The sequence below is a fragment of the Asparagus officinalis genome, chromosome 1, assembly GCF_001876935.1.
Source record: "Asparagus officinalis chromosome 1, Aspof.V1, whole genome shotgun sequence".
NCBI classification, from domain to species: domain Eukaryota; kingdom Viridiplantae; phylum Streptophyta; class Magnoliopsida; order Asparagales; family Asparagaceae; genus Asparagus; species Asparagus officinalis.
In genome coordinates this window covers 3,436,074-3,444,362 of record NC_033794.1, presented here as the reverse complement: position 1 = coordinate 3,444,362, position 8,289 = coordinate 3,436,074, and positions in this window count along the sequence as shown.

Below are 8,289 nucleotides of genomic sequence, written 5' to 3'. Positions count from 1 at the left end.
TCATCTCCTATGTTGACTTGAATCACTCTATCTTCAGTGGGAGGTTCACGTTGTTCGAAGCACATATCCCACAAAATGTTGAGGCATTTGATCCAATGATCATTGGTTGATTTGATTAACTCTTCATCACCCCCTGCGTCTTTATCTGGATGACTAGTTGAAACCATATTCACAGTCAGATTTTTAAAGAAAGGTCCGACACTGACATTGGGTTCTCAAGAAGATGTCCCGGATGAATGGTCCTGACGCAGATAATTACTGATTTTATTTTCTAAGACAGAGGGGGTTGTGACGTAGCCTACACCTCTTCCGGTTTTTTGATAGTAGTCCGGAGGTTTTCCTTTGGAGGGTTAGAGACATTCGAATTGGTGTTCGCCTTCCTTTCCCGGAGTTTAAACCCTATTTTTCATTAAACTTATACCCTATTCGTTTCATTAAGTGTATAGAATTAGGTTCGTGGTAATGGAATTGGGGAACTTCGTCATCTTCCTCTGAACTTCCTCGTTTGAATTGTTCGTGTTTGACTTTACCAAAACAGATCGGCTTCTGCCCTTTCCTTTTGGATGGGACTTTGAATAAAGCCTTCTGTGCATCTTCTACTCCTTCATCTGAAGCGAAGGATGACTCGATTGGCAATGTGAGTGATGCCTCTGTGCACAGTGCGTGCCATGGGTTGGTACCTGTATTAGGATCATTCTCTATTTGTTTATTTTTAGAGGACACATCAGACAAGTACGCCAAAATAAAATCTTCATTAATGCACCACTCGCCCTCACTCGGTACATTATTATTACTCTCGTCCTGACCCATTACATTTAGATTCAATTCCCATGGTCAATCTTCTTCAGGATCCGGTTCAATGTCGGCTTCGTTGCCGCTATCCACATCTTCTTTCTCCTGGGATTCCAGATAGAAGACGGAGTCGGTGTGAAAGTTTTTCACTCCTCGGAAAGGGTATTTTTCCGCAATTAGGGTTTGAACTTCTCCCTCATCATTGGCATACTTCATGACCTGATGTAGGGTAGATGGGACAATGCGGTTTGCATGTATCCATGGTCGTCCTAGCAAAAGATTGTAGGACGTGTCCGCATCTATGATGTAACAAGTCACTTCGGACTTAATATCTCTGATTTGACACATGAGTTTGATCTTCCCCAGGGGCCGAGTGTTGTTTACATTGAACCCAAAGATGGTAGTCTGAGTAGTGTTTAGTCGATGCATGGGAATCCCTAAGACCTGCATGACCCTGTAGGGCATGATACTGAGCGCTGATCCCGGGTCAACTTGGACACGACTGATTTCTGACGACCCAATATACCCTGTGTAGTATAGAGGTCTGTCATGTTTGTATGTAACCTGCATATCTTCCTGAGTAAATGATATGCAAGGTAAACTCCTTGCCGCTTGTAGACATTACAGGCAGGTTTGGTCTTCAGAAGCTTCAGAAATCGGAGTAACTTGAGTGATAAAGCTCTCCGTGTTCTTTAAGGCTTCGATTAGAGCTTCCTTAGTGGTTTTCGACAATCTTAGGAGCTTATATAGAGTAATCCTGGCCGGTATATTGGCCAGCTGCGCCATGACATTGAATTGGAAAGGAGAGCTCGATTCCCCAAATTCCTGGTGGAGGTTTTTGTTGAACCGAAGCTCTTTTTGTTTCCCTTTATCGACCGGCTTCTTTGGTACAGAACCCCCAGCGTCTTAGGGCTGTTCTTCAGCTTCTTGAGCGTTCTGGTTGTAGTCTCTCAAGTAAGCCTTTCCTGACCGAGTGCTAGGATTGTCTCCCGGGTATGCTGTCAGGACAATCCTCTCTTCTTCTGAATCGGTAAGAGGTTTGAGGTGATCATCATTCTCAGTAACGGAGGGGCTTATCATGTTGGAAGACTTAGCCTTGCCTCCCTTCTTTTTGGACGAGGTGTTTGTCCACTGTTGGTCTCCTAGCAGATCAGGGTGGACCCACATGATTTCCCCTTTTGGGGTAGTGAGGGGTACCAACCCCCTATCTTTCTGCTTGTGCAAGTCAGCATTCTTCAGGTGCATTTCTCCTTTACGAATGGGGACAACGCTATCTGTAGTCGCTATCGGAGAGAAGCCACCGAATTGGACCGCTATCATGTTGGTGGATACGGTCTTCTGCTCGGGTTTTAAAGTGAGCACATTAGCATTCACCAAATTTTGCAGGATGTCTTTGAAGACATAGCATTTTCTGGTAGGATGCCCTAGGAACCTATGATAACGGTAATAATTAGGGTCATCCACCTTCCCTGCTTCATCCGGCTTCCTAATTTCGGACAGCTGCAACTTGTTGTTCTTCCGAAGCAATTGGAACAAGGTGTCTACATGCTCCTCTTTAAACGAATACTGCTTGAGCGCTCTTTGTTGATTTGGCGCCTTGCCTTGCTTAGCGGGAGGTGGTGCTCGCGTGCTGGTGTCAGCCACAAAAGTCTATTTTCCCTTAGACCGCTGGGCATTGTGTTGATTGCGTTGCTGCTGTGGCTTGGGTTGCGTCACTTCTTCAGCTTTAACTCGAGCAACGATTTCTTCAGCTTGTTCTCCTTGCGAAACCAGTTGTCTCCAGGAGCGACACTCCACTACTCCTATCTAAGCAAGGAGCTGGGTCTGCAAGTTGTGCCTGTAAGTTTCAACCAAAGTTGATTGAGTCATACCTGAAGGGCATCGCAATGCCATGCTGCGGAATCTCTCCACATAGGTCTTGATAGATTCTCTCTTCCTCTGCTTGTTGGCGAGTGTTGGCCTTCTTGTTTTAATGATGTTTAACAAATAATTTATTACTAATGTTGTTTGTCTAGTGTTTGTGTTTGTGTTTTTGTATTTATTCTAGGCAAACAACGAGTTGGAGGTTGGATGGATTGAGCCTACACGATCATATCAAGAGGAGGTTGGCGGAATTGTGGAGTGAAGCAACGTACAATTCAAGTTAAAGATTAAGTTCAAGCTTCATCCGCAAGTGTACCAAGTCAAGCTTAATTGAAGATCAAGATTGCTTGGGTAATGTAGTTTTAGATTTTATATTATGTGTGTTATATACTCTAAGCTCAATATCTATACACACACATTTATTGGTTTCTTCGTATATATATATATATATATATATATTGGATGGAATAGAGCTTCAACGATCATATCCAAAGGAGGTTGGCGGAATGTCGGTGAAGCCTTGCTATTCAAAGTTCAAGATCCAAGTTAAAGCTTCATCCGCGAGATTACCTAGAAGAGCTTATTGAAGATCAAGATCTAGCTTGGGTAATTTAGTTTAGGATTTATATTATGTGTGTTATATACTCTAAGCTCAATATCTATACACACACATTTATTGGTTTCTTCGTATATATATATATAGTCATATATATATATATAAGTTTTGGTTTCTATGCATATATATAGTTATATATATACATACATGTGTTTTGAGTTTTTATGATTATATATATGAAATTATATATTTTATATTTTCTATTGTGTTTTTGAAAACATTGCATAGAATATGCAATTTTGTGAAAATATTGTATTCTTAGTTTGTAGACTTTAATATCAGTTTATACATGTTTTACTAAGTCTATAAAAACATTTTACAAAGTTTCAAAAGTTGGTTTATGTCAAAACATCAAAATTCAAGTATCTCATATTTTCATGTTTTGGACTATTTTGTAAAATGATGATATTTTTCTTTTGGGAGGTCCTTTCTGATAACCAGTCACTGTAGCATGTTTATTATCATGTCTACAATCATTCCCCAAAGTTTTACATTTTTTGGAATTTATTTGATATTTTTAAACAGTGTTTTAAATCAGCATATTAGTTTTTTACTGTGTCAGTTTTCGGTCGACCGCACCGATCGACCGATCATTTGTTCTTTCGCCACCATGCAGCAGAGAGATGGTCGGTCGACTGGTGCGGTCGACCAAGAGCTCCATCGGTCGACCGACAGAATTTCCGGTCGACCGACAATAGATCCGTTGCACTCCAACGGCTATTTGCTCTCATCGGTCGACCGAGTTGTTTTTATCTTTTGTTAGGGGTTTTGGCTGATGTCTTGGGTTGTTATAAATACCCCATTGCATTTACCTCTCCCACCTAACAAGAGAAAAGTTTTTAAGAGGTTTTTACAAGTTTTGTTTAAGGGTTTGGTGTTTGTTTAAAAAGCTTTTAAGCATTTACAAAAGTTTGATTTGTGGAGCAAATTTCACAAGAGCAAGTGGAGATCATCCTTGGTGTTTGAGCATTCATTCTTCTCCCTCTCTCTTGTCATCTATAGAGAAGTTTCCTTAAACTCAATTCTAGCATTTTATAAGTTTGTTCTTAATTTCATAAGCTAGATTTCATATTGAGTTTATATTGTTTTATCTCTTTGTTCACACACAACCTATTGAGCTTATTGTATTTACATTCATAGTATAATTTGGGGTTGTGGGTTTGTGACTAAGAGTTGTGCTTAATTGAGTTCTCACCTTGTTAGAGAGAACAATCATTTGTCATATTGTGCCTAATTGTGAGGATTCACTTGTAATACACTTGTACACCGAGAGAAGTGTGTGGTGAGAGACGGGGTCAAATCCTATCTTGTTTAGATTGTTTACCCTTGTGTTGTTTATATATCCTTGCACATACATTGCCTATATCTCTTTGTTAGGATATATCTTGTTGTTCATATTGCTTATCCTAGCTCATATACATTATTGTATTTTATACTTGCTAGGATAACTTGTTAATTAATCTTAATTGGCATTTAATCAGATTAGATTAGCATAAGACCCTAATCACCCCCCCCCCTCTAGGGTCTAACAGCGAGAAGAGTCAGGACCAAAACTTCTGTATCGTCCTCGAAGAACCTAGCTAAGAAAAGCCTTTCTAAATCTACCCATTTCTGAATAGATCCAGCATGCAGCTTCATAAACCATTCGAAGGCGACTCCTTTAAGAGCGCCTATGAACAAGCGCGTCAGGATGGCATCATTTGCTATCACGTCTCCAGTCTGTGATTTGAAATAGTAGATGTGCTGATTTGGCGATCATGTGCCATCAAACGGTTGCAAGGTAGGGGCCTTAAACTTTGGTGGGTAAGGAGCTGTGTCCCACTCAGCAGGATAAGGCCGCACCACTCCTTCTTCGCGGAGCTCGCTTCTGTTGGCTATTGCGTTGAGGCGAGCCTCCAGTTCGTCCACTTTAGCGGACTGAGGATGCAATTCTCTTTCTATCTCCTTCTCATTTTCAGAAGAGGATTCCAAGTTGTGAGTTTCACAATCCGAATGTTCTTGTGCCTTCTGCTTTCCCTTTGACATTGTCCTTCGGGAAGATTCAGGTTTTTAGCCTTTTTCAATAAGGAGCTGGGCCAACATGTCCTTCATTTGCAGAAGTGTTTCTTGCTGTGCTTGGAGCATGACATGATGTTCGTCTACTCTCTTAGCTAGGTCTTCAGGATTTCCTACCATGTAAGCGAAAACCTCTCGTGCCACAACAGAGCTTGAAGATTGAGATTCGGCAATTGCCAAATGTTCATCATCAGAAACGATCCCCTTGGCTAATCTTTGGTAGTTAACCGAGCGAATGGTTCCTGTTCGAGTCCGAGTATGCCTGTACACTCCTTCGAACTCGTCACAAATTTCCCGAACAGTCGGTGAATGACTTCTTTGTGACTCCTCAGAACTGGGACCTGAAGCCTTCCCTCTACCTATCACATTTATAGTGACTTCGGGGTATTCAGTTTCGGCTGTCTTCTTTTTGTATCGACGTTGTTGTTTGGCAGGTCTAACAATGTTCGTCAACCTGTTGAACACGGACTGCCGAGGTACGGATGCGCAATAATGGCATTCTGAAAGGACTGCCGAGATAAGCCGCTCATATTGGCATGAGTGAGCTGCTTGCTACGCTGGTTTTCCCCTTGACAATAATTCCCGCAAATCAGGAACTTGGGAGGAATCTCTCCCTGAGCATGGGGACGGAGATGGAACCCCCTGTCCTTGAGTGGGTAAGATTGATTCTGGTCGAACGTGGATTTTAAACCCAGGTTGACTTTTCCGAACTTGGTGGACCTCTTGAAGATCGCGTTCTTGAGAAACAATGCGAGGGTCGCGTTCCTGAGGAATAACGCGAGGGTCGCGTTCCTGAGGAATAACGCGAGGGTCGCGTTTGGATTTGTAAACATTAGGATGAGGCCTATGTTTAAATGATGAGACAGGCCCTCGAGGGTCCTGTTTTGGTTGAACGCACCCCTGAGGATCGTGTTTAGTTGGTGAAACGGACCTTTGAGGGTCATGTTTCATTTGAACGCACATGTGAGGTGTGCGTTTATCTTCGGCAGCGCCTTTCTGAGGGCTGTGTTTTGAAGAAATAACGCATCACTGAGGGTCGCATTTCAGCTGTATCAGTCGAGGCTCGTAATTGGGCTCATTATCACGAAGTACACGTTCTGGAGTGGAAACGCTGCACTCGGGCTGAGCCTCAAGAACGTGATCTTCGCGTTAGGCCAGTGTTCGGCTTTCGCGCAGGTGTGCTCGCCGTATGGATCTTTTCCGTCTTCGAGCGGCGTTCTTTTTGGCTTGTTTCAAAGCCTTGGCAGCAACGTCGTTGGCGTTTATGGAGCTCGTCTCCTCTATAGGTCGTTTATGGCCTGAAGCGCATCGTGTTGACGCGGATGTGGGACATTCAACTCGCTGGACAAGATCAGCAGAGGCTAAGCCCGCTCCTAAAGTGGAGGGGCTGTTCAACAAATTTTGGCCAAAGGAGAGGACTTTCTTTGGCGTTTCAGTAACAGGTTTGATCTCCTTGGAGATCTTGCGGACGTCGCGCCTAGCCTTGGGGCTAAGCGATCCAGAGGAGAGGGCTTCCTCGTACTTTGCTTGGTCAAACTCCACGACAAGAGTTTCAACAGTTATTCCCATGAGGTGAACATCGGATTACGCCACCACTTCCTCGTTAGAAAAGCTAGTCCCCAGCAGAGTCGTCATCTTTTGTTTGTAGAAAATTTGTAGTAAAAAGACAGTGAAAGAAAATTAACTTGTATTCTCTCAAAATCGATTATAATTTGGTTTTCCTGATTACAAAAGAGAGGAGAATGAATTTGATTCTCCCCTTTGTTTAAAACTGGGTTCTTCTTGGTAGCGATGGAGTGCCTCCTTCGATTGCTTGCGTTGAATTTGCTCTCCATTGACGATCCGACCATCTTTTATCTTGTGGGAACAATGAACTTCTGTGGAAAGTTTAATGAATAACTCTTAACGAGTTTTTGAACTCAGAACGAGTTAGAATTCTGTGAAAAGAGTTGTTAGAACCGAAAATTCGGTTAATGGCCAAGCAGATTTTCTGTTGCTGAAGGATTCTTTTAGATTTGATCCTCTGAATCTGAGTTAAATCTTCTGTTTTGAAGAATTCGCCTTTGCTATCTCCAGAGAAAAATCCCAAGCTCCAAACCTCATTGTGCGGTTTAGATGCTCAAAATCTAATCTATCAGCCAACCCCTTACTCGGTTGAGTTTGTTGAGTTTTTATAGGTGGATAAGAGGTTATAACTGCCCTCTAAATCCGCTCCTAAGTGGGCGTGATTTCCTCAGATCATGGGGAAAACGGTTCTGAAACCGTTCGACTCATATTTGAATGAGTCAAATGCCCAATTTGGCGTTCAGAACCCTAACTTCGCGTCTTAGAATTAAGACGCAAGGTTGGGTGTTGACTGAACGTCAAAAACACGAGGGCCACTCGTGTTTTGCTTGTTACAGTTTGGAAACGCGGGGGTCGCCTGCATTTCAAGAATCGTAACGCGAAGATGAGTTCCGCGTTTTAGAAGAGGCTAATTGATTTGTAACTTCTTCTGTAGAGCGTTGCAAGGACCATTGTTCAGTAATCCTCACATTAGCTGTTGTGGGGTGTGAAAGTCGTCAGATTGTAACTTTCACTGTAAATTGTGAAGACTGCTGAATAGAGTTTTTATCAGTTCTCGGAAGTGTCGTTGATTTGTAACTCTTCTCGCTCTATGTGAAAAGTCCTCCATTTGCAGCTTTCGTTTGTTGGCATGAAAGCTATCTGATTATAACTTTCATTGTTGGAGCTTGATGGGGATCAGCTATCCATTGTGATTTTTAGACAGCCTACAAGAGCTTAAACTGTGTAGACTCTAGTAAACGAATGAGGATAAACTATGTTAACGCCGATCAACGCGTCAATGATTTTTGCCAAAATAAGGCTAAGGAAAAATTCCAAGTTAATGGATGATTCCAGGGGATTCAATTGCGATCCAGATATGAATTCCCGACAAAGACAATCAGTTCAACATCGGTTCA